Source organism: Nannospalax galili, unplaced genomic scaffold (assembly GCF_000622305.1).
Source record: "Nannospalax galili isolate Female #2095 unplaced genomic scaffold, S.galili_v1.0 scaffold1517, whole genome shotgun sequence".
Lineage (NCBI taxonomy): Eukaryota > Metazoa > Chordata > Mammalia > Rodentia > Spalacidae > Nannospalax > Nannospalax galili.
The window spans coordinates 480,715-489,504 of NW_008340129.1; positions in this window are offsets into that span (position 1 = coordinate 480,715).

An 8,790-nucleotide genomic window follows, 5' to 3' on the forward strand; every position below is an offset into this window, starting at 1 on the left:
AGCTTCATCTACTGATCAAGGCCAAGCAATACCCAGAGAGCCTCTCAGAAGCCATTCTGGCTATTTTCTTTCCCTGCTCTGTCATCAGCATACCAAACCTTCATAAACTTTCTCATGTCACCATTTAACTTTAGTAAATCAAGTTAGAAAGCAGAGAAATATTATTATATGATATGAGGACAGACATTCTCAATATATCCTACCTACATCTAGTAAAATTCTTATAGAGCATCTTAAGAGCATGATACTTCTGTGACCAGTTGCTAATTTCAGATTATACCTGATGCTCCACTTAGGAATACTGACCAGCTGGCACACCAGTCACACTACTAAGGTCAACCAGAAGAGTTGGGAAAATGAAACTGATCTTCTTGAAGACATTATTGAGCAACCCAAAGAGAAGAGCAGATAGTTAACATTTCTAGGTTAAGATTCCAATGGGGGGAGGGGGGCTGGACAGATGGCTCAGTGGTTAAGAACACTGGTTGTTCTTACAGAAGACCCAGATTTGAATCCCAAAACCCACATGGCAGCTGACAACTGTCCATAACTCCAGTCCCAGGGAATCTGACAGCCTCTTCTGAACACCGTGGGCATTGCACATCATAGATGCACTTACCTACATGCAGGCAATACATGCATACACATAAAATAAAAATAATTTGAAAATTAAAAAAAAAAGATTCCAATTTTTGCTACTTCCACGTGTGGCCTTATTGGGAAACAAGGTAACTAGAGATACAATTAATTAAATTAGAACAAATTCATACTGCAACAGTATTGGCCACCAATCCAATGGACTGGTATCATTCTCAAGGAACTCTGGAAGAAAAGCAAAAGGGTTAATGCTACCTGCAGATGAAAGCAGATACTGAGCTATTGTTTCTACAAGACAAGGAAGATCCGAAACTCCAATAAACCATCAGAAGTGATAACCTGGGAACAGTTCCTTCCTTCACAGCTCTCAGAAGAAATCACCCCTGATGACAGGTTGATCTTGAGACTTTCAGCCCTAAGGACTGTGAGATAATTCGTTACTTAGCTGGAGGCACTTATTTGCACCATATTACATCAGTTCTAATAGCAAATAAAAGGAGAGGAGCACAATGGGATGCTGGTTTACCTCAAAACTTTCTGATAAATGAATTATGTGAAGCCAAAAAGTTTAAAGGTTTAGCAGAAAACAATATCTGAATGACTGAGAAATAGATCCAAGCTTCTAGCAGAGTCACGTGACTAGGGAGACAAAAAAGATACTGTTCTTCACAAGTAGCCAGATTTGAGAAACGAAAACTCAGGGGAAATGGAAAAACATAGACATTACCTAGTGCTGCTGCTTTCAAGGCATTTGGAAATTTCTAAGTGAAGCAAAAGAATAGAAAGAAACAGCACAGCAACTGAGAACCCATCAGAACCAGTGCAATCTTACAGGACCAGGGAATCTGGAATTGAGCAAACACAAAAACATAGGAAATGGGGGCAAAAGTCTAGAAACAGTGTGGGAAACACACCAAATGTCAGATTAAAGATGTGTCAGAAGATGAACAGGAAATGGAAAATTTAACCCCAATTGGGTTAGAGACTTCAATATAGGCATGATATCCTGAAGAAGTAGGGCGTTAGCTTCAAAGATTTTTCTGAGTATGATTCCAGTAGCACAGGAAACAAGATCAACAGTTGAAAATGGAATCTCATGAGGCTAAAAATCTTCTGTTTAGTAAAGAAAAATGTTAATTGAGTGAAAAGCTATCCCACAAAATAGGAAAAAATAGTGGTAGTTATTCATCTGATAGAGGATTTTTAACTAGAATATAAGAAACTTAAAAATTAAGTTTGAAGAAAACTAATGCCCCATTTAAAAATGGGCTGAGGGTCTATAAAGAGAGTTTCACAAAAAAAAAAAAGAATTACGAACATCTAGGAAAGACTTAGAAAGGTTTTTAACACCCTTAACCATCAAGGAAATTCAAATTAAATGATTTTAAGATTCTCACCCTAGACAGAATTTCCATCTTCAGAAATATAAATGACAACAAATGCTGACTTGGAGGTAGGTAAAAGGGAAGCTTCATACACTGCACATGGAAGTGTAAATAGTGCAGTCACTTTGGAGATTAGTCTGGAGGTGCCTCAATACACTAGAAGTGGATCTACCACATGATCTGCTCATATAACTCCTGGGCCTAAGGAGTCTATCTCTAACTCAATCCTAAGGAGTCTATCTCTAACTCAGTCCTAAGGAGTCTATCTCTAACTCAATCCTAAGGAATGTATATCCAACTCAAAGACACTTACTTGCACATGTTCTTTGTAGCTCTATTCACAATAGCTAGGAAATGGAATCAGCTCAGATGCCCATCAACAGAGGAATGAACAGTGAAAATGTGCTACATACACAGTGTGCTTTTATGCAGTTATAAAGAAAAAATGAAATATTTAAATTAGCAGGAAAGTGGACGAAGTTGGGAAAAGTTATATTGAGTAAAAATCTAGACTCAGAAAAACACCACGTTTTTCTCTCATATGCAGAGGCTACCCCAATTGTTTTGGCTTTGTGTTCTTATTTGAGAGTAACTAAGGAACCCAAGAAACTAGAAAGAAGATAGTGGGGGCTACCTTAAGGTAGATGAGACAGTACCACATAGGTTAAAGAGGGTGGAGAGGGGGCATTTTGGCAGTAGAAATGTTCTGGTGGAAATGAGGGAATGGGTGGAGAGTCAAAGATGAAGAAGGTGTGAAAAAAAACCACCTGATAATCTTCTATGTGGTAACCACATTATAAAAAAATTGCAAAAAAGCGTTTGATAGCAGATCCCTTGCAAGATTAGACAGTGAAGGTTATAGAAGCAATGGGTCATTAAACAAAAACCCCAGTGCCAAGGGTGGAACACCTCCATTGGAGTTGTTGATCAGAGAGGCCCTAGAGGACTCCAAAATGATATAAGCTTTTACCTTCTTCTTGATACTTAACAGAACTAGTTGATAAGACGTACTGCTATAGACATCACACACCACACATACAGAGCATAAAGAAATCAAGCTGGGTTAGATGATTCCTACCTGCTGGCTAGCTCTCCTGGTACCAGATGGTCCTATGCAGGTTGCTGCATGGTAAAAGCCTTGATGATATAACCTAGCTATGAATTTTACAAAGTATAATACAACCTGTGAGTCAGAATGGCACTGTTGGTATAATGAAGACAAGACTGTTATAAGGGTAACTAATTGCTTCCTAATTGGATTTGGGGTTTGGTCTACCAGAGGGAATCCATGCTTAATACTGCAAACGTGCTCCAAAATGAATGAATGGGAAGGTCTAAGACATTGGTTGGATAGGGAGTAGTGGCTGTAAGGTGGCTGCTTAGGTGAAGTGACATAGCATCAAGTCACTCCCTAAGTATACATTTATACCTGCAGAAAAAGACTAGTCTCAGAAGAAACATCTTTTCATAGTGAATGTAGGTAAATACAGAGACCCATGACTGTGCAAGATGCCAAGAATAAAGTATGTTTGAAGACTTGGTCCTAGACAAGGCATTTACATCACCCCTGTAAGGCCCAGGGAATACTGCAGAAGAGGGGGCACATATTTATGTCTGAGTAGACAATTTATTGGGTACATTGCTTGCTCTGCAATCATGAGAACCTGAGTTTAATCACTAGAACCCTTGTAGAAAAAAAGGGGTGGAGCATGTGCTAGTAATCCCAGCACTAGGGAGGCAGGGACAGGAGGTTTCCTGGAGCTTGCTGCCCAGTCAGTCTATCTTAATCAGGTAGGCCAGAAAAAGTCCCTGTCTCGAAAAAAAAAAGTGGACAGCTTCTAAGGATTGTCATCTAAGGCCATTCTCTGACTCAAACATTCATGTGGACACATGTGCATGTACACCCCTCACACATGTGTTCCTGCACACACATTTACATGCAAAAAGATATTTTCTTAGGCAATTATACTTTATTTTATAAAGCATAGTCAGAAATTCAATCATTTGACTGGACACAGTGGCGCATGTCTTTAGTCCCAGCTCTTGGGAGGCAGAGGCAGGCAGATCTCTGTGAGTTGGAGGCCACGCTGGTCTACATAGCAAGTTCCAGGACAGCTGGAGAGCTACAGGGAGACCTTGTCTCAAAAAAGACAAAAGAAGAAATTCAATCGTTTGAATTATATAAGCTTAATTTTTTAAGTATTTCTTAATTTACATCTCTACTGATATATATCAGAAATATTGGATGCCCAGTACATACATGGCAAATAAATAAATGGATGATTGAATTAATACTAAGTAACATATAATTCTAAAAATAATTAAGGGAATTTTAAAACATCTCATAAGCAAAGAAAGAAGTAAAATCCTTGAAAGAAAAGAGCAGAAAACATTTTCCAAGACCATGAGCTATAACTTCATTATGGTCTAAATTAAAAAAATAGCTATTTGCAATCTCATAAAAGCATTTTCATATTATTACTATCAAGACTTCTTTGTGAGTCTGGGCAGTCCAAGTGGGACTGGTGGGTCCCACTCCTCACCACTGTGTTCTGTTTGGTCTTGGGCCCATTTTGATGTGTTCCATTCCTGTGAACTATTTTGAGTTACTTGGAGCTGGACAACTTCTATCCAGTACTCTACATTGAAGTTGAATGTTCTTCAACAACCAAGCCAAAGAGGAGTTTCACAGCTGTTTCTGACTTCCTGCTCTTCCCAGTTGCAACTGACAACTTATGTGGATCTGCATAGCACTTGATTCTACTATCATTTTGTTAAGACTTGATCATTTCCCTTAAGTCTCTTATAGCTCAATAGTAAATAGGAACACTACATTAGAAAACAAGTGGACCTTTTTCCTGTTACCTAAATAGTACTTTCCAAGGCTATAGATGGAAAACTTTTTGACTAAAGCTACCATTTATCAAGTGTATATAAGATTGGAAACAGAGAATTGCAAGGAATGAAGTATATATTTATTTGTTAATGAAAATGAATCAATTTGTCACTTTGGTATGAGAGTCTCAAGAGTTCAGATGGATGAACAAGTTATACATTATATAAAAAAAGAGATATGTAAAGGAGGAAATGGTCACAGAGCAATTTGGGGAGGTGGTAGTCATGGTAGGGAGGGTTGGTAGTGGTGAAGTTAGGTCAGTCTAAGGGAGTAGCTACGTTCTCAGAATAGTAAGAACATGAGTAATAAGAATGTCTTCAGGTTCAAGAATCTACTAAAGCTGAATTTGTGACCTGAGTGTTTTCTAGCGTAATTACAATGATAGTCCTGAAGGCAGAAACCTCTCAGAAAAGCAGACCTTAGAACAGAGCAGTGAAACAAAAAAACAAATAACCCATAAATCTTAAGAGGAAAAATCGAAGGGTGATACAAACTTTAATCTGTTTTGTCTTACTTCTTTGCTCCATCAAAATATTTCCTTGGGTGAGGACAAAGCAGGGTAAAGATGTCTTCAAATAAGATTATAAGTTCCCTTTTAAAAGTCAGGATGGTAGGCAGCTTAGTTTGGCCCACATCTTATGATATGCCACACAATTAGCAGATGTTTTACCCCGGGGAGCAAAAGGTCTTGCTCTCTGCTTTGAAGATCCAAATAATATAGCGTCTATAATGCGCAATGAATGGCTGATTCTCTCTTCTCTTGAACAAATTCAGGATAAATCTGTATAGCTCCTATTATGAGCTACATTAATCAGAGATTCATTATTTCAAGTAAACTGTTCAGAGGTATGTTAAAGAGCAAGTGCCTTGAGACCCAGGGGTCTATAGTTCAAATTCCAGAAGAAAAGAAATCTGCTCCCTTATGGTGAAAATTATTCCCAGTAAAGATCAGTATTCTCAGTCTCCAGCATGACATATACATATACAGGTTTAAATATTTCCCCTTTACGCAATATAAAGTACATTTTCAGAAAATGTTTCTGGGTGGAGAGATGGCTCAGTGGTTTAGAGCGCTGGATGTTCTTCCAGAGGACTTGGGTTTGTTTCCAGCACCCGTATGGCATCTAACTACTGTCTGAAACTCCAGCTCCAGGGGACCCTGTGCCCTCTTCTCACCTTCATGGACATTGCATGACATGGGTGCACTTATATATATGTAGGCAGAGTATACTCATAAACGTAAATTTAAAAATAAAAATAGTAAATAAAATATTTAATAACAAAAAGAAAAACACAGAGACAAAGCTTTTATGCTCATAAAATATGCAATCTCTGGACTTCCTTTCCCATACCACCTGCTCATTGCACATCTCTTTCCACAAACACTTATTAACAGGTAAGAAGTTTTACTACTTCCAAGGGGCCGGTTTGAGAAGATTTTCTGTAGGCAATCCTGTCAGCCTATCATGGAACCAGTCTTCTTCATGTCCAGGTTATCATGTCCATGTTGGCCTATTTTCTAATTGGAAAAGCTTCAAGGACTGTTGGAAAAGATCCAGAGATTGTTGAAATGCTCACAAGGACCAAGATCTTGACTTTGGCAGTGATAGACAATGGGTCACCTGTGTCCTTTCTCCTCTAGCCCCAACTGTTCCTGTTTGGGAAGTCATCCATTCCTTCTTTTTTTCCTGTCTTGTATCCTGAATCATCACCTGGTACCAAGCTGTCAGAAATCATGATGTTTGTTATAGGTCTCCTGGTGATTTTTCTAGAGAGTTTCAGAGTACAGATGTATCCAATTCATTAAGGAAATTAAAGGAAGGCACAGTTTTCCTCCCTAAGCATGCTTTACTGCTCATAGTTAATCATAGAAACCCAGGCCTGGAGATAGTTCCTGAAGTGTAGGAGGCTGATATTGGAGTATTGTCTTTCATTCCACTCACGCTTGTCTGGTAGTCATAACATCTTCAAAGGGAATTTTCATGGGTTTGAGAGCACGGGGATAATTTTAGAGCTGAAGGAAACAAAGTTAAGAACCAGTGTGTATTCATTGTCAGTCAAACTGCTGTAGTGATCAGAGCCACTGATAATGTATACAAATGATTTGTCAATGAGAAGTTGCTGAGACAAACATTTAGAACATCCTTCCTTGTGCTTCTGATGATCTTTCAGGGAAAGAACCCATTCGTAATTGAGCATGTGAACCACCCATCAAAGCCTGGTCTCCTTGAGAAGCTTGGTAAATTCCAAAACATAGATACAGCAACACATGTACCAACATACCCATATTGAAGTATTGTGCAATTATTGTTTTCTCAGCACTGAAAAAATGTTGTATTGAAAAACATGCAATGAAAATGGCTGAAAGGCTCATATGCTTACTGAGGGGCAGCGACCTGATCAGTGGCAGGTAAGGGACTGACAGGACAATTGGATGTCATTCATGAGAAACACTTGTCATTGGCCTTTAATTTGTATTTTCTTTACACAATGGTTGTAAGGCCGTGACTGCTTGAGGTACGTAGATATTTCTTAGGTACAAGAGAGAAAAGGAGGAAAGTTGAAAAAATGAAAAAAAATGAATGGAAAATAATAATCAATTAATTGTAATAGCCTTAGAAATCAGAATGATGGTTGCTGTTACTGCTTAGCTACTAAGGGTCATGCATAACATGTTTGATATTTGCAAGACAAGATTTCAGCTACATTTCCCCATGACTTAAGCAACATAATTACTTCTGATGATTTTTCATGTACCTGTAGCATCCAGGTGCACGCAATGTTCAGATCTCCCTTCCAGAAAGAATTTGTAGGGAAGAGTGCAGCCTCCAGCCACTGCCTCTTTCAGACACAACATTCTTGTTCCTCCTGGGGTGTTCTGAGCCTATGACTGATTGTGGCTGTCTTACGAGCAATCTTTGCTTCAAGGCTTCCCCATATAACTGACATATTCTCAGATTTCATTGAGTTTGGGGTGTTCTCTACTCAGTTCTCCTTCCATAAGTATCTGATCTGCATGTGGTTTCTGGCATTCATTTCTGAATCCATTTATTTCCTGTTCTAGCACTTTCATTCTTTATAGGTGCTTTGTCCAGTAAATCTCTCTGTTGTTGAATCCTTCGTGGTAGTGCTGCTCAGAGGACCTGAACTAGCATATAGCACAAACTAATGGCATTCTGTTTAAAAAAAATAAAGGCTAAACTCAAATGCACTACTGATAATGGAAATAATGGAAATGTGGGGCTTTGAAAAGCAATGGAGGCTTTCTCTGTTACCTTGGGTGAGCATAACTCAAGGTGATTGGGTCCAGGGCAAATAAACAGCAACCAAAGCAACTCTGGGCCAGTGGTTCCTGGGTCCTTAGTCTCACAAACTCAAAAAATAAAATCCATTACAATGGAGGAGTAAGTTTAGAATGAAGTTTTATTATAGGAAATTCAAAAGAGAAAGAATGCAAGGCTTCTGTGTAGCAAGAGCACACCCCAGACTAGGCATGACGGTCAGTGGTGGAGGCTGACAAGCAACTGCATTGCAGAGGTCAAGAGAAGCTTCAGGGAAGGAAAGCCTAGCGGTTTAGGCTTTTGTTTGATATTTGAGAAAGATAAAATGAAGGAAAAGAAAACTTTGGTTTTTGAGCTAGAATTCAGAAAAGTGGGCCAGCTTAAAGTGCTTCATGGAGTCAAGAATCTGGAGAAAAATGTTCCTTCTATAAACCAAATTACTGTTGTTGCTAGAATTGTCAAAGTTAACGAAAATGCAGGTTCACAAAATGTGACCCCGGCTAACAGAGATAAAGTTAACACAGCAATTGATTACATAAGGTTCAAAGATTAGTAGCAATATCACCAAGATTATATTAGTTATAACAAAACCAGAAGCTCAAGTCCCCAAATACTTTTGGAATTGTTGGCT